Genomic DNA, 23,527 nt, shown 5'->3' with positions numbered 1-23,527 from the left:
TACGAAACATATTTGAATATTAATTTTTTTTTAAAGAAAAATAAACATAATAACATTTCATATTTATAATAAAAAAAATTGACTTATAAAAATTACCAAATGTTACCTCATAAATATATATATATATAAATTATCATTTTATCTTTTCATAATCTTATATTATTCTCAAATTTTAATTATCATTAAAAAAATAAGTCAATATTTCTTACGTTAATAATAAAATTTTTAAAAATAAATATAAAAGTGAAAAAATATCTAATCATGTTACAATAAATTAAAATTAGATGATAGGGACTGAAAGACAAAAAAAATTATTTGAGAATAATAAAATATTTAAATTTGTCATTTCTGACATCTAATTAAAATAGAATTTTACTTGAAGAAATAAATTATTTGAATATAATAAAATACTCAAATAATTTGTTATTTATTACATCTAAAATCTATATCTCCATCTTTTTTTCTCTCATTTAAATTATTTTTATTAAATTAAATCTCAAAATTAATTCAAATAAGAAACATGAATATTCATTCTTAATTTCATTAATGGTAATTTCATTAATGGTCGATTTTTTTTTTTTAAAAAAAAAAAAAAAACTTATAGTGGAAAAAAAATACAATGTCAAGGGAATAAAATTATTATTGAGTAATCTTAGGGATCTTAAAAAAAATATCATAAAAATTATCACGAAAGATTATCCACTCTTAAATTACAAATACAATAAAATATCATATACTAATCAAAAGATAAAAAATTTTCACAAAACATTTTATAATATTTTTTTCATGATCCTAATATTATTCTATTATTCCACACACAAATGCAGCGTTAATTTTTTGGGACATGCTTATCTCCAATCTACAAAGGCATTATTGGGCCCATGGAATTCACCACGGATCCTGTTTCAATAATCTGAATCGTACAATATGTATAGTTCATTGAGTGCTTTATCCTTATAAAAAATTATATTGATTAGATATTGATAGTTACTTGATCGGATCAGATTTTTGTCAACAATTTATTTTAAAAATTATATTTACCGTTAACAGAAATCTGATCCGATCAAGAAGTTATCGATATTCGATCAAAGTAATTTATTACAGGAATAAAATACTCGACAAATTTTACATATTTTTCAATTTAGATTATTAAAACAGGACTCATTGTAGGCCTCCACAGTCCCAAGAACATATTCCAATCCAATCTCAAATTGAAAAGAAGGCTGATCCTAATTTTTTTGCCTTTTTTAATAAACAAAGGGATGACAAATCAACACCATACTCGCACTACAGAAATGTTTGAGAGGTCTAGGTGAGATCTCTAATAGCTTGTGTGTGGGTCCGAGATCTATTATAGCTTGTTTGTCGGCCCGAGATCATATATCTTCTGTGTCGGCCCATCTAAGATGAACCTGTGAACCTTTTGCGTTTATAAACACCACCAAGTCTGATACCAAGGCTCTGTTTGGTGTAACTGTTAAAACAGTTTATACATTATAACTTAACAGATTATATATTATGACTTCAATCAGAAGTTGTTAATCTGTTTGGTGTAGCTGTTGGATTATAGATTTAAGTTGCAGAGTAGTGTTTGTTAAATAAGCTGTGAAATAGCTTTTTCAATTAATTTTTATTTTTTGTTTGTCTACATTTCTCATAAATAATAATAATAATAATTTATAGTCCATTTGAGTCTTTTTCTATTTTTAAAAATATAAAAAATAAAAAAATTTAAGAGTATAACCATAAATTAACATGTCCACAACAGAAGCTAATAATCAGAAGCAAGGGATGAGCAACTTCTCAGAATCAGCTTTTTTGAGTTAAAATAAGCTGTTAGAATTAGAAGCTGTTTGAAATAAGTTTAACCAAATAGTCCAAAATAACTTTTTCAAAGCTAAAAGTCATAAGTTGGCTCTGAAAAGCTGAAACAAACAACCCCCAAGTCAAGAGGAAGCACTAATAGCTGGTTTGTGGGCCCATCTAACATGAACCTTTGAACCTTTTCCGTTAATAACACCACCAAGTCTGATACCAAGCCGAGAGGAAGCACTCCTCCCCTCCCCTTCAAACCACCACCATCACCACCACGCCACAAAGTCCAATACCAAGTGGAGAGGAAGCGCAAGCAGAAAAGCTAGCAGAAGGGAGCAGATGTCATTCAAAATGAAAGGGTTAGGAGTTTCCTTCATTCACCAAGGGAGAATGAGTGACAATAAGAGGAGAGAAGATCAGCATCCCAGGCCAAACATGCAGAGAGGCTTACCTGTTGTAAGAGGAACTAATTTGAGCCCATTAAATTAATTAGGTCCAGTAGTCCAAGGTTGGTGGGCCTGAAATTATCCCAAGTCCAAGATTGGTGGGCCCGGATTTATCTCCATCAAACGGGTTGAATCGCTCTAAGCCTCGAAAGGGTTCGGATCCACGAACTTAGAGACTTACTCGGGCCCAGACTCGAAAGGGTATTGAGCAAGCCTAGAGATCCGAGACACTCGGACTCAAAAGGGTTCGGATCCACGAACCTAGAGATCCGAAGCACTTGGCTTCGAACGGATTCAGATACAATCTAGAAGTTGCTCCGTTAATGAGTCCCAGAACACTTGTGGGCTCGGAGCTTTCCGGGATCTACGCACCAGAACCATGGATGTAATGGAGTTCGAACAAAGGACCCGATCCTAAGGACGGTGAGTGGAGATAAATTCACTCTTCGGTTAAACTAGCCTATACTCGGGTCGAGGTGGCACGATCTGGGAGATCCCTGAGACTCGACAATAATTGCGGCAGGGCGTTCTCTTGAACTACCCCTAACCCTTATGTGGCAGGATGTCCTCTGGGACTACCCTTGACCCTTTGCGATGATTGGGGATCATTGGTTAGGTGTGACTAAGAAGAAGGGTTCGCCGAGAGGTTGATCTCCTCTTCGAGGGTTTTCCTCATCCTCGAAGAGGTCACTTCCTCGGACAAGGTAGTTAGAGAGAATATTCATCATGTTCCATGCACATGGGCTCCATCCTACATCATGAGGTGCCTATAAATAGCACCTACCCATAGCTTTACAAGGGATGGATTTTGGAGAGAAGACTCTTGGGAAAGAACTAATTTCCCTTCTCCATTATTAACCTTGAGAGTGAAAGTGAGAGATCAATGGGAGAGCCTTGCCATTATTCTCTCTCTAGCTGCTTTGCCTTCTTTTTCACCCAATCTCTTATCTCCATCATCTCCTTTGCTTTTGTGTTCTTAGTTGAGACTATTGAAGAATCCAAGCCTCTCATCATCTTCTAGAGAATTCAAATTTTTCTTCAAGGATCTTCGAAGATATTCGAATTTTTCCAACGACGTTCTTGAACCCTCTCATACACCTGTCATGTCATCATCATCTTCATTGCAATCACCAAATCAGAGGTTAGCCTCCCTCCTCCTCTGTCTTCCCCATCAATGCTCCTTTAAAAATTCTATCTGTCAGGAATGGTTGTATAATATTCCTTTAATCCAAAAAATCCTTCGTTTAATCTTGATGCCTGAAACAGGAAACACTCCAGTTAGGTGTCGGAATTAGCACTTTGATAGAAAAATTAGATGAGTAGGGATTAGTATATTTTTTAGAGAGAGAGAGAGAGTTTAGTGGGTTGATGGTGCATACCTTTCTTCTTCATTTCCCCTTCCTTATATAGCCATTTGGTGTAAATATTTCTTATATAATTTATGTCTGTCATCATCACTTGAATGTCAGGATTTAGTTTTCTATTACACCTTAAAAAAGGGACATCCCGGTCCCACTTTGCACTACAAAAAATTAAGGTTTTACAGACCAACATTTAGGAACAAAATTAATTTTTAGGAACCAAATATTTTTGTTACGAAAAGTGTCATTATATTTTTAACAATGAAAAATAGACATTAGTGATGAATTATTATCCTTTGGGACCAAATTTTTTGTTTCAAAAAATAAACCATTTTGAGATCAAATTATTTTGTCCCTAAAAGTCTTTATTAGTGACATTTTCAAATTTTGTAGCTAAAAACCTTGTTTTTGACTTTTTAGAACAACCTTTTAGCGACTATTCTCATGATGATAGAAATTTGTGTCTAAATGTCTTTTGCAACAAAATTTTCACTTTTAAAGACCAAAACATTTGATCCCTAAAACTCTTATATGTTGTATTGTTATCTTCTTGGCATAGGTATTAGCCGTTTACACCAGCATCTCTTAGTCGACATTCCTATTGGTCGGCGATCGTGCTGTTCGGCATTGAGTTCTTATCAAACTCATTGGGCCTGGTTAGATTTGGGCTTTATGATAGATGGGTCTAGGCATCTTGTTTGCCGTTTGTTTAGGAGAATTACTCGGCTCACACACTATCATTTCATTTTCATTCAATTTCACAATTCACATTATTTTAAAGAGACATGGTTCACCTGCAATTTAGAAATCTTTTATTAATCTAATAAAGAGCAATGTTGTTGTTTTATTTTGTTTTGGAGATAGATGCATGCCAGTGAGAAAGAGTTGATTAATGCATCTCCTCCATCTCAGTGCATCCACACTTCGTGGGGTGGTGCCCCACGGATGCAATCTTCACAAAACCACAAAATCATATATATATATATATATATATATATATGAAATTGTCATTTATTTTTCATAACTTTTTCAAAATATAAATGTAATTTCTTGACTCTATTTTTTTTTCACTACAAGTTTTTAAACTTTTATAAACAAAAAATTAAAAAACAATTAACCACTAATGAAGTGATAAATTAATTTTAAGACTTAATTTAACAAAAATAGTTTAAATGAGATAAACAAAGATGGAGAAATAAATTTTAAGTATCATACATAACAAATTAATTGAGTATTTTATTCTCAGATAATTTCTCTATTCAAGTAAAGATTAATTTTAATTTTATGTTTAATAAATGAGAAATTGTATGAATTGTTTATTATTCTCAAATGATTTCTTGATCTTTTATTCCCTATCAATTAATTTTAATTTATTGTAAGGCTATTAGATTTTTTTACTTCTATATTTATTTATTTTTTAATTTTTGTAATCATGACAGATATATTAATTTGTATTTTTGTAAATATGCATTAACTAGAAATTTAATGATTCAAAGATAAAAATTAAAATTTGAAAATAATATATGATTGAGAAAAGATGAAATGATAATTTTTTTATATATGAATAAATAAGTAATGCAAATTGCCGGGAAAAAAATAAATCAATTTATTTCAATTTTAAAAAAATTCAAATAATAAATACATTACTTAAAATAATAATTTTTTTTATTTATATAGTGTGAAATAAGTCTTATATTAAATTATTAGGATGTTATATAGTAATATTAATTTTAAAGAGATTGTTTATTTTTAAGTATTGTATCAATAAAAATTAAGGTTTTTATTTTTTTTTATTTTTTTTCCATTAAATGATTTAATAATGTCTTAAGAATTTAAGGGTTTTATTTAATATTGCATGATTTAACGTTTTTACTGAATAATGCTAAAATATGTACGAGTTTTTAATAATATATATGCAAAATCTTAGGAGAGGTGCGTGAAATTTCTTGTTTGAATAGATAATGTAACTAATAGGTAATTTCGTCATTTTTGATATTATAATCTATGATATCAGTATGATATTAGCAAATTCTATTAAATAGCCTAACAGAGGATAACAATGGGGAAATCTTGATAATAATTTCAAAAATAAGGAAGGTTAATGTAATTATTGAAACAACATGGGAGGTCTTTGTAATTGTCAGCAATCTCAGGAGGTGTAAGTGTAATTTACTCTTATTTTGATAATTTTAGCTTTTTCATTTCTTCTTTTTTTTTTTTTTAGGGTAAACTTCACTTTAACCTCCAATGGTTTGGGCCATGTGCAGTTTACCCCCTAACGTTTGGAAATGACCACATAACCCCCACGTGGTTTGTGGATTGAAGTGTACCGTTAGGCCCGTTAACAATTTAATGAAAAAGACTAAAATACTCTTGTATATAAGTAACTTAAGTGTGTGAACTATGGATATTTTCGTGATTTGTTTAGAAGACAAAGTATACTTTAACCCCTTGTGCTTTATTACGTGTGTGATTTACCCACTCGAATTTAGAAATGAGCATATAACTCCCTTATATTTGTCACGTGTTTCACACTTACTATTAAGTTGGATGAAATGTTTAACGGTGCACTTCAGTTTACAAACCATGTGAGATTATATGGTCATTTTCAAACGTTAAGAGAGTTATGGCCAAAACCACAGGACTAAAATGAAATTTGCACTTTTTTTTATTATTTTATTATTTTTTAATAATTTTATGAATACTTCTGGGCTATAACATGGTTCTAAATGAGACCACATCGATATCAAAAATTTAATCCATCTATTTGTTTTTTGAGTGCTGCTATTATGTCAAAATTACTAGTTGACTTACATGGATGTTATTGTGGCAACAACATATGGGTCTACTTCTCATTTTTTGATAAATGTTTTTGAAAGCAGTGTTATTTATTTGTTTTGGATGCATTAATTTTTTGTGAAAGTCCTCCATCCCATGTCGTCTTCCAATCCCTCATTCCATTGGAATTGACTGTCCTTGGTTTGACGTACATTGGCAAGACACTGAGCCTAATGGAAACACACCGTGCAAACGTGTGGGCTTTCTTATTTTCCATACTTATCTACTGGCCGACTATGAGACTCATGATTGCAAGGACATTCGATGGTGAAACTTGCTCTCAAATCTTGAGCTATGTTCTTTTCATCTTCAGAACGTTTTCTTGTGCCTCTCTATTCTCAATTTTTCTGCCAAATTCGCTTGGACAATTTGTTTTACATGCGTCCTTGCCCATAATTCTTGCAGTTGCCGCTTTGTTTTATTTTCACGACATAATTGAAATCGCAATTGGTTGGGTACGAGACAATTTAAACTCACAAACAATCGCAAATTCATTTGATTGGGTGCTAAGCAAGTTCAACTTTGCAAGAGGTTGGGTGTAAGACAATCTAAACTCACAGACAATCACAACTTTGCAAGAGGTTGGGTGCGAGACAATTTCAACTCACAAACAATTGCAAATTCATTTGGATGGGTGCAAAACAAGTTTGACTCTACAAGAGGTTGGGTGCAAGACAATTTAAACTCACAGACAATCGCATATTCATTTGATTTGGTGCGAAACAAGTTCAACTCTGCAAGAGGTTGGGTGCGAGACAATTTCAACTCACAGACAATTGCAAATTCATTTGGATGGGTGCAAAACAAGTTCAACTCTACAAGAGGTTGGGTGCAAGACAATTTAAACTCACAGACAATCACAAATTCGTTTGATTAGGTGCGAAACAAGTTCAACTCTGTAAGAGGTTGGCTGCGAGAAAATTTCAACTCACAGACAATTGCAAATTCATTTGGATGGGTGCAAAACAAGTTCAACTCTGCAGAGGTTGGGTGCAAATGATGCAGCAACAACATCCATCTTCTCTTCCCACGACATCCTCTCCGGTCTAGGTATTTTTATTTGATTGTTGTAGCATCCATCTTCTTTTCCCACGACATCCTCTCCAGTCTAGGTATTTTTATTTGATTGTTGTGTTGCTCTATTTTTTTTATTTTTTATTTTTTTGTTAGGCAGGGAATCCTGGACCAGCTTACACGTACCAGACTAAGTCCTTACAGGCCGAAACAGGGCTTGCACCCGACGGTCTATGGCCCCAGGGTATGCATTTGCTAGTTAAGGGATTTGAACCTGAAACTTGAGAGGAAGCAAACCTCTAGACCCCAGTTGTCATCCAATAGGCCAACCACCCTATGGTTGTTATGTTGCTCTACACTAGTAGCTAAGAACGATAAGTGGATTATGGCAATATGTGGTTTTAAATAATTTGTACTTAAAAAATAATAATTATAAAATTGTAATAATTGTTTCTTGATTTGTATATTTTAAGATTGCCTTGTATTACATTCATAATATATATATAGTTTTGTATTAAATGCTTATTTTCTTCTTGTACAAATCATAATAATTAAACTATATTTAAGATGGACTTCTAGGACAATATAAGACACCTCCATTATGGAGGTGCCTTTTTGGTTTAAAACTCTAAATTTGACAATAATTCCTAATTTATCACTCTTAACTGATCTCTAATGATGTGACATTGAGATTAGATTCTATATGATGAAATGTTTGACAAATTAAAATTTGACATTTATTAGACACATCATTAGGATTTAAGAGTGGTTTTAAAAGTTTTAAATTACGTGTCTCAAGCATTTTTGAAATCTCAAATCCATAATTATAGGATTGGTACAGTTTTTTTTAGACTTAATATAAGGATAGATTTTTTTGGCCACAATTTCAATAACAATTTAGGCCGTAAACAACAGTTTTGTTCGTGAGTAATTATCTTGTTTTTAGAAATTTTATATTGGCGGTATGCCTAACTAATAGTAAGGGATTTAAAAGTTACATAGACCTAAAAACAAGAGAATAATGAAGAAATGACAATACATTATTAAATAGGCACATAGTCATATAATTTTTCTGACTAGAATAATAATTTCTGAGTGCTCGTATATTCCTTGGGCTGACCCTAGTTGTTATTTGATAATTGTATGTCCAAAACTAGAAGAATCAAATATTATAGATTTTAGAGTCCATTTTAGTAGGTGTAGATTCCAAATCAATAGGTTTGAGCTTGGGATCCTTTGTTCCATATTCTTGTCCCCCCATCTGTTTCAAAACTCTTATCTAGATGCACGTGTCCAACAAAGGAAAAAAAAAAATTTGCATATGCGGGTTTAACTGATAGGGTGAACCATTTTTTGTTTGACTAATTTGCAGGTTTAACTGCGATTTTATCAAAATGTATTAATTAAATTTCTTTGATCCAGAATAAATTAAAGATTGACCTAATTAAAAGATTAAACGGCTAAGATTGTCTGATTTGAAATAAATTTCTTGCCTAAACAATTGTTAACTTTTAAATAATTAAGAAAATTGCATTGGCTAGCTTTCATTTAACTTTTATTTTATAATCACACATCGAGAAAAGAAGGAAAAAGTGAATTGTTTCACTTACATAAAGTGAATCTTATACTCTTATTTATATAAGCAAAATGAGATTTTTAGTGAGAAACCTTATGATCAATATCTCATACTAATTTTTTTTTGATTTTCTTAATTTTAAAAAATTAAAAAAATCCCAATTGACTAGCATCCATTTAACTTTTATTTTAAATAATATAAAAAAATTAAATATAATTATCATATTTTTATTAAATAATATATTATTTTATCCCGTGCATAGCACGAGTGATATGCTAGAATTCTCTAAGGAAAAGTCTATGAACACAAAAATTTCCAAACGCAAAATACACCGATAAGACATGTATGCAAACATGTTCGCATCTTTGCAACTACAATTGCAAAAATACTGTAAACCAAACCAATGAATTCCCCTCTATTTCTTCCTTTCTTTCAATTTAGCAACAGAGATTTCCACTGCTTGGCATTCTTCCACCCCCACCACTTCTCTTTGGATTTGTTGCACTACCCCATGCGACTCATAAGCAACTAGATCAAATGCATTTATTATAGCAGAGTCACAATTACTAACACGAATTAGAAGAAAAATTATTTGATCTGGGTCTTTATTTGAGTTTATTTCTTTGCTCTATTTTGGGTTTGGGTGCTTTTCATTTTCATTTTAGTAACTAACTCCATATTTGAGATTGCACACTTGTAGTCATGTCTTAGTTCCAAGATCAGATTTTTTTTTTAATAAGACTCACACATGACCCCTTTTTGACCCACAACGCCATTCATTACATACAATCGCCTATATCTCGACCATTGCTCAGCTTCTAAGCAAAATTACTCATAACTCATTTGAGTGCTAGAACATTAGCTAACAAATCCACTAAAAATGACTAAGATGCCCTCACAACCCTAACATTGTCCAAGACAGGGCCACATATTTGACCATAGTCATGAATCTTAATTAGTGTGATAAAATGAAATGTAAAATGTGAACATTGTTCTAGCTGAAATTGCTTGGAACTTTAAACTTGCATTCTTAAACCCACCATTTCCATGAGATGCATAGGGAGCTTTTAGGGTTTCTTTTGCAACGAATGCTTCGATCATCATCGATCCGTGGCAACCATTCTTGGCATCTCCAATGGAGAAAGTGAGGTTGTAGAACTTATTTGGGATTGTTCTTATGACTTGGGCAATGAATTTCTCTCCCTCCAACTAGTTCAATCGCGGCGAGTTCGGAAGAGACAGAGAAGTGTCTTGAGTCTATGTATTTGACTAGTTCGAGTGACTCAATGATCTATCCAAGGATTGGTGAAATTAGGTCTTGTTTTTTTGAGAGGAGGAGGACTCCTGTTGAGAAGTTCTTGAACACATGTGGACCAATTTCAAATCCACTGTTTTTTACTAGGTTACCTGCATGAGGGAAAAAAAAAAAAAAGAAAAAGAAAATTAAGTTTAAAAAAAAAAAAAGTGCTAATAATAATAGTGCAATCATGTACAATTTTTGTAGGGAAAATATATGGCCAAGTATGTGAACCTATAATTTTGGGGGCTTGGACAATTTTGGTAAGTACTACTAAAAGGAAAATTATATTTGTACCTAATTCACACAACAAACATTCTACGTTATTGGCCTATTGGGTCAAGAGTATACATACACATGACATTTCCATGAGAAGTAAAAAAAGAAAAACGAAAAAAGAAAAAATAAAGGGCAAATTAAACTTGTAGTCTCTGTACTTTATCTATTGTGTTAGTGTGATCCTTATAATTCAAATTGTATTAATTTTATCATTTAATTTTTCACACTATGTCAATTTGTCTAATTAATAATGTTTATTTATAAATAGGACTGAAACGGATGGGCAAAATAATATATCCACTAAGGAATTAGCATCAAATTTGAAATGTTTATTCACTTGAATGCACCAATTTTCCCTTGATTTCTCTTCAATTTTTTTTAGTACATATCAATTTAGACGACTCAATATAAACATTAAATGGTGAAATTGATACGATTGGAACTACAAAGAATAAATTGACACAATAAACAAATTACAAAAGCTACTAGTGTAATTTAGCCTAAATCTTTTGTATGTAATTCTCATTAAGAGAATGATATGAGTATAACAGTGACACTATGAAAAAATTGCAAATCAATGTACCTTCACAAAATATTTACAAATTCACAGAAAAAATTAATTATTGAAGTTAATAAAATTTACCACTGATTTAATTTTTTTTTTTTAAATATACGCTGTAATTTTTTCAAAATTAATCACATCTCAAAACCCACGTACACTAAAAAAAAAAAAAAAAATTAGACAGAGAGGACATACTTACCTCTAGTACAAGTGCGAGAGGGAAGCTCTTTGATAGCAATGACATCCAATAGGGGTCCACAAATAGGGTCCTCTTGAACCCGAGGGTTATGAAAAGTGACCTTAACAACCTTAGAACTAGCCATGAAAGCCCACCCATAAGTATCACCCCCAACATTGCTATACAAGGTCTGAATTGGAAGATCAGTAGAGAGACTAGAGGTAGAGACTCTCAACACCTCATCAAGTGCACAGGTTCTTGTGGCTCCAAAGGTGAGAGAATAGATTGCACCAATAGTGTTGACAGTCACATTTTGAGAGATTGATGCTTCATTTCCTAGCCTCATTGCATGGGCGCCACGTGGAATGGCAAAGTAGAAGCCACCTGGTTGAGGCCCACTTGAAATGCGCTCAACTAAGCCATTGATTTCCCAGTTGGGTAGAGAGTGTTTTCCTTTGATCACTGTTTCGTTGAGGTTTGAGGGCTTTGGTGGTATTTCAAAGTCTCTATTTGCAAGAAGTCCTGTGGAGAGAAAGAGTGTTCATAATTAATCAACACCTAATTAATAAAATGTAGTCAAAATTTGGACTTGATTGGTGTTTTTCTACCCAAGTTAAAAGTTAATAATAAGATAAAAAGGTCGATTCACAAAAAATCTTAAAAATTATTCGAAACATATTAATTTTTTTCAAGAAGTCATAACAAAGTTAAGAAATCACACAAAAAGAGAGAGAGAGAGAGAGAGAGAGAGAGAGAGAGAGAGAAAGAAAGAAGCTGGAAAATGGGCACTAAAGCACTTATTTCTCAACTTTCAACTTTTATGTTTAATTTTTTTTTAAACTTATTTAATTTATTTATGTTTTATAAGAAGAAATTGCAACAAAATACTCTAGCATAAATTTTCAAAATAAAAAGGGAAAAACTATAGGTAGCCTTTTAGAAAATTATACATTTTTATGTTCTACTAAGACGAAAGAAAAAACTAAAGACTTTTTATTTTTAATGAACCTTATAAAAGATTCTGTGTAGATGAAACTGTTCACAATGTGAATGGGTACATTGAGATCTCTACAGCAGGCTTGGCAAAAGATAGGAAAAAGGTTGGGACCCCTTTTTGGGGAATCCCCACCATCCCCAATGCATTGTGATTGGCCAACTTTTTGTTTTGTTTTGTTTTGTTTTTGTTTTTATTTTTTTTTTCCGTCCTATTTCTGGTTGAGATGTGTCTATGAGGGTTGTAGGGGTCAAAAAAAAAAGGGGAGGGGGGTCTGTATCATTTCTGCAAAAGATATAGGAGTTGATTTGATCGATGCAGTCCATAGTCAGAAACTTGGCATTACGGTGAGTGAAACCCAATAGGAGGAATTTTTCTCCCTGATTTCTTGATATGACGGTGAAAAATACTTTGAGCTTGAACCTGCAATTAGGAAACAGTTTAAAGTATAAGCCTCAACTGTTTGCGATTGTTACTTGATGCATTCCTATAAGAGAATGAGATTTATTGATTGTGCTGATTTAGGATGAATTTTTTGTTTGTCTCTTTGTAAATTTTGTTTGATGGAAAATGGGTTGATAGGTTGTTTAAGCTCAACCCAAGTTGTGCTGAGAGCTGTTCAGATCCGAATTGTAATTCGAGGTCCAGATCTGAATTGTAATATGAGGTTGTATAATCAAGCCCGACCTAAGTTAAATTCAAATTGTCCGAATTTTATATAAATTTCAATTCCCCTGTCCCGCCTTTTTTAATGCAGCTAAGTTAATTAATTTGTTAAAATTAGATTCTATTTATATATTTTTATAAAATTATTAATAGCATCAAAACAAATAATTTATATAATATAAAAGTCGTGCCTCTATGGTAGTCTTCACAATTTGGGAACTTGGTTATTTGAGTTAATTTTTTGACTATTTTAGCTTGACTAAAAAAGTTGTGTTTGAAAAGATAGCTTTTTTATAGTTGATTTTATAGTGATCTTGGTTTTGACTCGACTCTTGTGATGTTCCGGGCTCGGGTTTAATGCCTTCGTACTGTTGTTTATCTCCTTCTTCCCTTATATACCTTTGAAATTGGTCTTTGGGTGGTTGTGGCTGTGTTTGGAATAGGTTGGTTACTTAGTTTTCAAACTTTGTGTTGCCCATATTTTTAGTCTTCCACTCGGGTGGCCATTCTTGCGCTCGAGCAGGCTATGTAAATTTTGGTCCTCTGCTCGAGCGGACTTTCCGTTCGAGCGGGAGTTGCAAACTCTCAGTACTCTGCACCTTTGCAAAAATGCTAGAGGAATGTTTTTCACGCTCGAGCGGCATTTCCTACGCTCGAGTGGGTGTGCACTGGAGCGTCCCTTCTTGAGCTCGAGCGGTTGGTCTGTCGTTTGCAAAAGTTCTGGAGGTGTGTATTTTGCACTCGAGCGGGCCTTTTCTTGTGCTCGAGCAGAACAAATCTTTGTGTCTAATGCTTGAGCATGAAACCCTCTGCTTGAGCGGATTGCGCGTATATCAGATCACGAAAAGCACTTTTTACATCACTTTTTCATATCTTTTCAGCCAAAGCCCTAAAGTTGAGAGCCTCTCTTTCTTAAATACTCTCTCTCTCTCTACATTTGGGCCTAGATCCGTTGATCTCTCCACCCTACTCCCTTTGATAAAAATGCGGAGCTTCTCAAGATCTTCTCTATGAATCGATTAGAGTTGGATTTCGACACTTTTGGGGTTTCTCGCTTTCTTGGTTCACCTTCTTTCTTTGAGGTAGGGATATTCTATACTTTCGTATGAGTTTTAACTTAGTTATTTGTGGTTATGTATAATGGTGGAAATTTTGGGGGTTTTTGGGTAAACTTAGGGTTTGTTCTCAAATTGAAAGAGGGGTTTCTATATTGTGTTCCATAGATGATTATGGGGTTTTGAATATGAGGATATCTTGTGCTAAAATGATGAATTTTAGCCTTTGAATTAATATTTGTGTAAAGGGGGGGAGATTTACCATAAATGTGTTTTGAATTATTTGTGTAAATAATGAAAGTAATGTGAGAAATGTGAAATCGGGGAAAAATGTGTAAATGAATCGTGTAGTTGGATTTGTTTAATCACTCATTCTTGGACAATTTGATAAATTATTTGTTATAAAGATTTTATATCTGTTTAGAAATATCTGTATTGGGCTATTGGTGAAGGACAACTAGGATTGTTGTAGAAATTGCATGATGATTAGGTGAATTGAAACTAACCGTTTAAGTTGTCGTTGAATATGACAGTATGATTAAGGCATTGAACATGTGTTATGGATAGTCATTGGATATGACGATGAATTAAATACATTGTATATGTATAATGTTTTTTGGAGAAGAAAGGGGATGTACTCCATTATTTGGGAAGAGATAGGGAATGGACTCCATTGCGAATTAAGTTGGCTGGAGTGTCCAGGGTGAAAGTCCTGAAATCTTGTGAATGCATGGGTGCCGATCCCGCAGACGAAATTTCTGTAAAATGGCAAGGTTGAAGTGTATGTATGATGGTTATGTGGATAGGGAACCACTGAGTTGTCGTCTCAGTTGGATCATTTGAACAATTATGTATATTTTCCATATGACTTGGAATGAAATGAATTAACTCGAAATGAATAGTTGAGAATGTATTGAGGTATGAATATCAGTATTGAATGGTTATGGAAAGAATGTAAGTTGATCATGAATATTGAACATTTATCTGACACTTATATCTTAGTTAAACTTCATATATTGTATTAGACTGTTTCTATTGGGTTTTGGCTCACCCTACTTGAGAAACCATTTTCTGGTACAGGGGATATGCTTTCTCCAAGAGCATAGATTGGGAGGACTTAGGAGCTGAAGGCTCTTTTGTCATTTTTGTGTCTGTGTGTTTATTCAAGCCAAAGGCTTTACGTGTATAGAGTTTAAGACTCTTTCTATTGTGTTAACCAAGTAATATCTTGAAAAGATGTAAGCCCGTAGGGCATTTATTTTGTTGTTATTAACTTGTATCGCATGCTGTAGATTCAGGATGAATGTTTATGAATGTATAATGCATATAATACCTTTTGTAATACGAACTCTGACATATGAAAGTGAATGAATTATATTATATTCATTTCTCTTATGAGTTGGGTTATTTTTATTTTTTTGAGGGCATTATAACTTAGTATCAGAGCGTACCCAGTTTGAATACTTTGAGTACGTGGAGAGTGGTTAGTACCATAATGGGTTGGTCTTGCTTAGTCGAGACTTTAGTATGCATTGTGTGCTTATGTGATAACATACTTACATGGATATATGGGTATGAGATTTAATTCCTAAGATATTGATTGGGCCTACGGGTTTCTAGAAGTCCTATGAGAAGAGCACTTGATCACTGCTGTTTCTCATTGAAACTTTGGCAACGCCGCGGGACGGTCGATATCTAGAAAGGAAATTCGTATATGTTTACGTGATTATGTGTTTATGTGGAGTGAATTATTATTGTCCAACGTATTAGGACGTGAGTGAGTTAGCTTCGGCACATTTGTAAATGTGCTAATTTCTATTGTTACCTCTATTAGGATGTCAGGATGTGGTAGGCCTAGGCATTAGGAGATGCTGATGCTGGCTGATATTCTGGCATAGGAGGAAGGAGTTGGTCAGGCCAATATGGCTGAGCTAGTAGGTTAGCATGTCATGGGCGCCTTAGCCTGTGAGGTGGCCAGAACATTGAGGGAATCCATGGACATTCTTTGAGCTGAGAATCAAGTTCAGGCCCAGGTAGCTGAAATAGGGCCATCTTTTCTGAAGAGGGAGTTTTTCCGATCAAATCTGGACGAGTTTTTGGGAGATCCTAAGGAGCCACTGAAGGTTGACGAGTGGTTAGAACAGATGGTGAAGATGTTTGAGATGCTCGACATCGAAGACGGGGCTTTGAGAGTGACCTTGGCGTCCTTCCAGCTAAAGGGAGACACGGGTCAGTGGTAGAAGTATGCGCGTGGGCGTATTGGAGGAACTTGGGAGGCTTTTGTCGACACCTTCTAGGAAAAGTATTTGCCTACTATAGTAAGGGAGAAGTTGAGGGATCAATTCTCCAAGTTGGTGCAATTGAACATACCGGTGGCCGAGTTTGAGGCCACATTCACCAGTTTATCGAGGTTTGAACCGAAGTTGGTAGCGACTGAGGAGCGTTGTTGTCTAGAGTTCGAGAAGCGGTTAAGGACCGGGCTCATGTTTAGAGTGGCCGGATCCATGATTAGGGATTATGGGTGGCTTGTGGAGGCTGCCGCCCATCTTGAGACTATCATGCATATGGAGGAGAAGAGAATGAGGGGCTCCAAGAGGAATCAGGAGAATCAGGGGAACGGTAAGAGGCAGAAGGGTTCTAATCCGTAACAGTCCCAAGGGGCTCAGTTGAGGTCCATTTTTCTAGTATCGAGTTCTGGTTCTGGGAGAGGTGGCCAGAGTGACGTGACTTGCTTCAAATGTGGTTAGTTGGGCCACAAGTCACCGGCTTGCCAGCAGAGAGGAGGAGGGCAAATGGCAGCATCGTCTTCGGCCCGTTCTTAGGGCCAAGATAAAAAAAAAGGCCAACCACTCACTTGTTACCAGTGTGGTCTGGCAGGGCACCTAAAGAGGTTTTACTCACAGTTAGGTGGCATATCTAGTGCGTTTGGTTCAAGGCAGACACAGAGTCACCAGCCAGCACAGGCTTCGAGGGCCAATCAGGGAGCCATTTCGGCTCAATTCGTGTAGCAGGGCAATGCTCTGAGGGGTGAGCAGGTAGATTAGAGGCCAACAGGGCGTGTGTATACCGTTACCACGCCAGATCTTGTACCGGCACCATCTGTTGTGAGATGTACCTTCTTGTTTTGCAATTCAGTTGCTAGTACGTTGATTGATACGGGTGCATCCCATTCATTTATTTCATCTGCATTTGCATCGGTTTTGGGATCGGAGTTGGCACAGTTAGCATCTCCTATTTGTGTAGAGTCACCTATTGGTGGTGAGGTTATTTTGAAACAGGGGTGTCGGGGTTGTGACATAGAGGTCGCCGGTCGTCGACTTCCATTTGCATTTGTTTTGCTTGATATGACTGGTTTTGATGTTATTTTGGGTATGGACTGGTTATCGTCATATCGGGTTATTATAGATTGCTACCGTCAGAGGGCTATTGTATGTACCTTAAGCGGGGATTGTTTTTATTTCTTGGGGGACCAGGTGGATAGAGTCTTATCCCCGGTATATGATCCGCGTGGGCGGAGTGAGCTTAGTTGTCTTCTTGCTAGCTTTAAGAGTGGTAAGTGTGATGAAATTTGGGTTGAGTTGCCAAGGGTGGCTTATGAGTATCCAGATGTCTTTCCCGAGAATCTTACTAGTTTACCACCTCACCGAGAGATAGAGTTCTCTATCGATTTAGTGCCTGGCACGACACCAATTTCTATGGCACCATATTGGTTTGCACCAATTGAGTTGAGTGAGTTAAAGATTCAACTCCAGGTTCAACTCCAAGAATTGCTAGATAAGGGTTTTATCCGCCCTAGTACATCGCTTTGGGGAGCACCGGCTCTCTTTACTAAAAAGAAAGATGGAGCGTTGCGACTTTGCATAGATTATCGAAAGTTGAACCGGGTTATAGTTAAGAACAAATATCTGATGCCTCATATAGACGACTTGTTTGATCAGTTGAAAGGGCCTTGTTGGTTCTCTAAGATAGACCTGAGATCGGGTTATCATCAGTTGAGAGTAAGGGAGAAGGATATCCCGACGATGGCATTCCGTATGCGGTATGGCCATTATGAGTTCCTAATGATACCTTTTGGGCTAACCAATGCCCCAGTTATGTTTATGGATTTGATGAATTGAATCTTCTGGGTGTTTCTAGATTGTTTTGTGGACGACATCTTGATTTACTCACTTTCTGAGGAGGAACACGAGGAGCACTTGCGAGTAGTGCTTGAATTACTTAGAGCCCACAAGCTATATGCTAAGTTTGGGAAATATGAATTCTGGCTAAGGGAAGTTAAGTTCTTAGGCCATGTGGTATCCGGAGAAGGAGTGACTGTAGATTCATCCAAGATAGAGGCGGTGCAAGATTGGGCACAACCTAAGAATGCCTTTGAGATCCGTAGTTTTCTGGGATTAGCCGGGTATTATTGTCGGTTTGTGAGGGACTTCTCGAGATTAACCTCACCTTTGACTAGGCTGATGAGGAAAGGAATCAAATTCGTGTGGAGTGAGACTTGTGAAAAGTCGTTCCAAGAACTTAAAGTTAGAGTTACCATTGATCCAGTCTTGATTATTCCGGAGAGGGATTTGGGTTATTCAGTATACTGTGATGCTTCACGGGAAGGTTTGGGCTATGTTTTGATGCAAGAGGGGAAGGTAGTGGCCTATGGGTCACGACAGTTGAAAACCCATGAGAGGAACTACCCTACTCTCGACTTAGAGCTAGCAGCGGTGATCTTTGCCTTAAATATTTGGAGGCACTATCTGTATGGCGTGAGATTTGAGGTGTTCTCTGATCACAAAAGTCTGAAGTTTCTGTTTACACAGAAGGACTTGAATTTGAGGCAGAGGAGGTGGATGGAGTTCATATTCGGGTTACATTACCATCCCGGAAAGGCTAATGTTATGGCCGATGCCTTGAGTAGGAAATCAATTAGTAGTGTAGCTTGTATTACCATCCGAGAATGGGTAATGTTGGGTACTCTAGGGGAGTTTGATCTACACCTAAGTGAGTCAACTGAATCTGCGGCTTTGTTTTCAGTAGTCGCACAGCCTACACTTGTAAACCGAGTGTTGGAAGTGCAAAAGGGTGACCTAGAGGTAGAATCCCTCCGAGAGAAGACCTCCAATGGGAAAGTAGAAAAAGGCTTGACTGTGTATCTTGACCAGAGTGTGAGATACCGTGACCGTTTGTTTGTGCTGGAGTCTTGCCGAGAGGAAGTACTCCGAGAGTTTCATCATTCACGCCTTGCGGTGCATCCGGGAGGCACAAAGATGTATCATGACTTGAGTCGCCAATTCTGGTGGAGGGGTACGAAGAAGGATGTAGCCATGTTTGTATCGAAGTGCCTTACTTGTCAACAAGTGAAGGCCGAGCATCAGAGGCCAGCGGGTTTGTTGCAACCCTTGCCTATAACTGAGTGGAAACGGGAGCATGTCACGATGGATTTTGTTGTGGGCCTTCCGAGGACCCCACGAGGTAGTGATGCCATTTGGGTAGTAGTTGACCGATTGACCAAGTCTGCGCACTTCTTACCTATACGCGTGAGTGATTCGGTAGATTATCTTACCGACTTGAATATCAGGGACATAGTAAGGTTGCACGGGATCCCTGAGACAATAGTTTCGGATAGAGATCCATGTTTTACAGCTTGGTTATGGAAGATTTTATAGAGTGCCTTGGGCACTAGATTGACTTTTAGTACGGCGTATCACCCTCAGACTGATGGGCAATCCGAGCGTACCATTCAGATCCTTGAGGATATGCTTCGAGGTTGTGTGCTTGATTTCAAGGGGTCATGGGAGAGGCACGTGCCCTTGGTGGAGTTTGCCTATAACAACAGTTTCCAATCGAGTATCGGCATGGCACCATTTAAGGCCTTGTAAGGCCGACCATGTAGATCTCTGATGTGTTGGGCCGAGGTGGGTGACGCATTTTTGTTGGGTCCAGAGTTGGTTTGGGAAACGACGGAAAAAGTTGCACTTATCCGTAAGAGGTTGGTTACGGCCCAGAGTCGCCAGAAAAGTTATGCCAACCGTAGGAGGAGACCTTTGTCTTTTGAGATGGGAGACCATGTGTTTTTGAAAATATCACCTAGACGGGGATTGATGAGATTTGGGAAGAGTGGGAAGTTATCCCCTTGATTTATCTGCCCTTTTGAGATCCTGGAGCTAATTGGGAAGGTTGCTTACCATTTGGCGTTACCGCCACAACTTTTCGGAGTGCATGACGTGTTTCATATTAGTATGCTTCAGAAGCATGAGCCGGATCCATCACACGTGTTGGATTGGACCGATTTGGAGGTAGATGAGGATGCCTCGTATGAGGAGAGACCAGTGAGAGTCTTGGATAGGCAGGACCGAGTTTTGTAAGGCAAGATAATTCCTTTAGTTAAAGTATTGTGGAAACATCACGGAGTTCAGGAAGCAACTTGGGAGCGTGAGTTGGAAGTCTGTGAGAAATATCCAGATTTATTTGTTAATGTTTGAGCATATGATGAGATTTTAGCTTTGTTTATGAACTATAGAAATATTGTATATGTTTTGAATCATGAGAACATTGTATATGTTAAATATGTTTCGGAAGCGCAAGTTTAATATGGGCATTGTATATGTTGTTTAAAGTTTGAAAATGCAAATTTGTCATAAACATTGACTATGTTTTCAAAATATGAGGCATACGTATTGAAATTGGTTAAAATTTCGGGGAATGTATACTGGTAATAGATGTTGAGACGTATATTGTGAATCTGTTCTCTTGTGATGGGATTGAATGACCGGTAAATGGGTAATGGTATTGAGTATTGATTTTTAATCATTTTGAGAATTGGCTGAACCTGATTTTGAAATTTAATTCATAAATTTTGGGGACGAAATTCTTTAAGGGGGGAGGTTATAGCGATCCCAGTTTTGACCCGACTCTTGTGATGTTTTGGGCTCGGGTTTAATGCCTGTTTTTTTATCTCCTTTTTCCTTTGTATACCTTTGAAATTGGTGTTTGGGTGGCTGTGGGTGTGTTTGGAACAGGTTGGTTACTTAGTTTTCAAACTTTGTGTTGCCCAGATTTTTGGTCTTCCACTCAAGCGGCCATTCTTGCGGTCAATCGGGCTATGTAAATTTTGGTCCTCCGCTCGAGCGGACTTTCTTGCGCTTGAGCGGGAGTTGCAAACTCTCAGTACTTTACACCTCTGCAAAAATGCTGGAGGAATGTTTTTCACGCTCGAGTGGCGTTTCTTACACTCGAGCGGGTGTACGCTGGAGCGTCCCTTCTTGAGCTCGAGCGGTTGGTTTGTCGTTTGCAAAAGTTCTGGAGGTGTGTATTCTGCGCTCGATCTGGCCTTTTCTTGCGCTCAAGCAGAACAAATCTTTGTGTCTGACGCTCAAGCATGAAACCCTCCCCTCCAGCGGACTACGCGTATATCAGATAGCGAAGAGCACTTTTTACATCACTTTTTCATATCTTTTCAGCCAAAATCCTAAAGTTGAGAGCCTCTCTCTCTTAAATAGTGTCTCTCTACATTTTGGCCTAGATTCGTTGATCTCTCTACCCTACCCCCCTTGATAAAAAGACGGAGCTTCTCAAGATCTTCTCTTTGAACCGAACAGAGTTGGATTTCGACACTTTTGGGGTTTCTCACTTTCTTGGTTCATCTTCTCTCTTTGAGGTAGGGATATTATATACTTTCGTATGAGTTTTAACCTAGTTATTTGTGGTTATATATAATAAAAGTAAATTTTGGAGGGTTTTGGGTAAACTTAGGGCTTGTTCTCAAATTGAAAGAGGGGTTTCTATATTGTGTTCCATAGATGATTATGGGGTTTTGAATATGAGGATATCTTCTGCTAAAATGATGAATTTTAGCCTTTGGATTAATATTTGAGTAAGGGGGGAGATTTACCCTAAATGTGTTTTGAATATTATTTGTATAAATAATGAAATTGATGTGAGAAATGTGAAATTGGGAAAAGGTGTAAATGAATGTGTAGTTGGATTTGTTTAATCACTCATTCTTGGACAATTTGATAAATTATTTGTTATAAAGATTGTCTATCTATTTAGAAATATCTGTATTGGGCTATCAGTGGAGAATAGCTAGGATTGTTGTAGAGATTGCATGATAATTAGGTGAATTGAAACTAATCGTTTAAGTTGTCATTGAATATGATGGTATGATTAAGGTATTGAACATGTGTTATGGATAGTCATTGTATATGACGATGAATTAAATACATTGTATATGTATAATGTTTTTGGGAGAAGAAATGGGATGCACTCCATTGTTTGGGATGAGATGGGGGATGGATTCCATTGAGAATTAAGTTGGCCAAAGTGTCCAGGGTGAAAGTCCCGAAATCTTGTGAATACATGGGTGCCGATCCCGCAAATGAAATTTCCGTAAAATGGCAAGGTTGAAGTGTTTGTATGATGGTCATGTGGATAGGGAACCACTGAGTTGTAGTCTCAGTTGAATCATTTGAACAGTTATGTATATTTGCCATATGACTTGGAATGAAATAAATTAACTCGAAATGAATAGTTGAGAATGGATTGAGGTATGAATATCAGTATTGAATGGTTATAGAAAGAATGTAAGTTGATCATGAATATTGAACATTTATCTGACACTCATATCTTAGTTAAACTTCATACATTGTATTAGACTATTTTTATTAGGCTTTGGCTCACCGTACTTGGAAACCATTTTCAGGTACAAGTGATATGCTTCCTCCAAGAGCATAGATTGGGAGGACTTAGGAGCTGAAGGCTCTTTTATCATTTTTGTGTCTACGTGTTTATTCAAGCCGAGGGCTCTACGTGTATAGAGCTTAGGACTTTTTATGTGGTTGTAACCAAGTGATATCTTGAAAAGATGTAAGCCCGTAGAACATTTATTTTGTTGTTATTAACTTGTATCACATGTTGTAGATTCAGGATGAATGTTTATGAATGTATAATGCATGTAATACTTTTTGTAATACGAATTCTGACATATGAAAGTGAATGAATTATATTATATTCATTTCTTTTATGAGTTGGGTTATTTGTATTTTTTTGAGGGAGTTACAATTTAATAGTTATGAGAGAAAAAATGAAATAATTATAGTTTGAATGTGACATTTTATCTTATTAACTATTTTAGCGTATTTTATTTTTATTTACTATTTTACCCTTAAACTCTCTTCCCAAATAGGGCCAATTTATGAGAAATTTTTTATTTTATTTTATATTGTGTTACTTGTATATATAATATATTTAATATGATCTAACGATCTAAATTACTTTAATATCATCTAATAGCTAATAATTTATACGTTTATTTGCTTTATATATAATTCAGATTTCGAGTTGATTAGGTTGTTTAATGTCATTGTACCCTTGAGCAAAATTGCTTTTCAACCATTTTATCTTTGATCTCTGTGGATTCAACTATTCCAATGCGGTTGTTCCATAAATTCTTCAACTAC

The 23,527-nt window shown here is 35.9% G+C and overlaps 1 pseudogene; it reads right to left on the bottom strand.

Moving 5' to 3' along the window:
* Positions 1 to 9,812: 9,812 nt before the first annotated feature.
* LOC114314964 (protein TEEBE-like) lies at positions 9,813 to 15,224 on the bottom strand (annotated as a pseudogene).
* Between the last annotated feature and the right edge of the window lie 8,303 nt (positions 15,225 to 23,527).

The sequence above is a fragment of the Camellia sinensis genome, chromosome 10 (genome assembly GCF_055761805.1).
Source record: "Camellia sinensis isolate YWXY chromosome 10, ASM5576180v1, whole genome shotgun sequence".
Lineage (NCBI taxonomy): Eukaryota > Viridiplantae > Streptophyta > Magnoliopsida > Ericales > Theaceae > Camellia > Camellia sinensis.
Note: the sequence above shows the minus strand (reverse complement) of the source record. Positions and strands in the feature narration are given on the sequence as shown.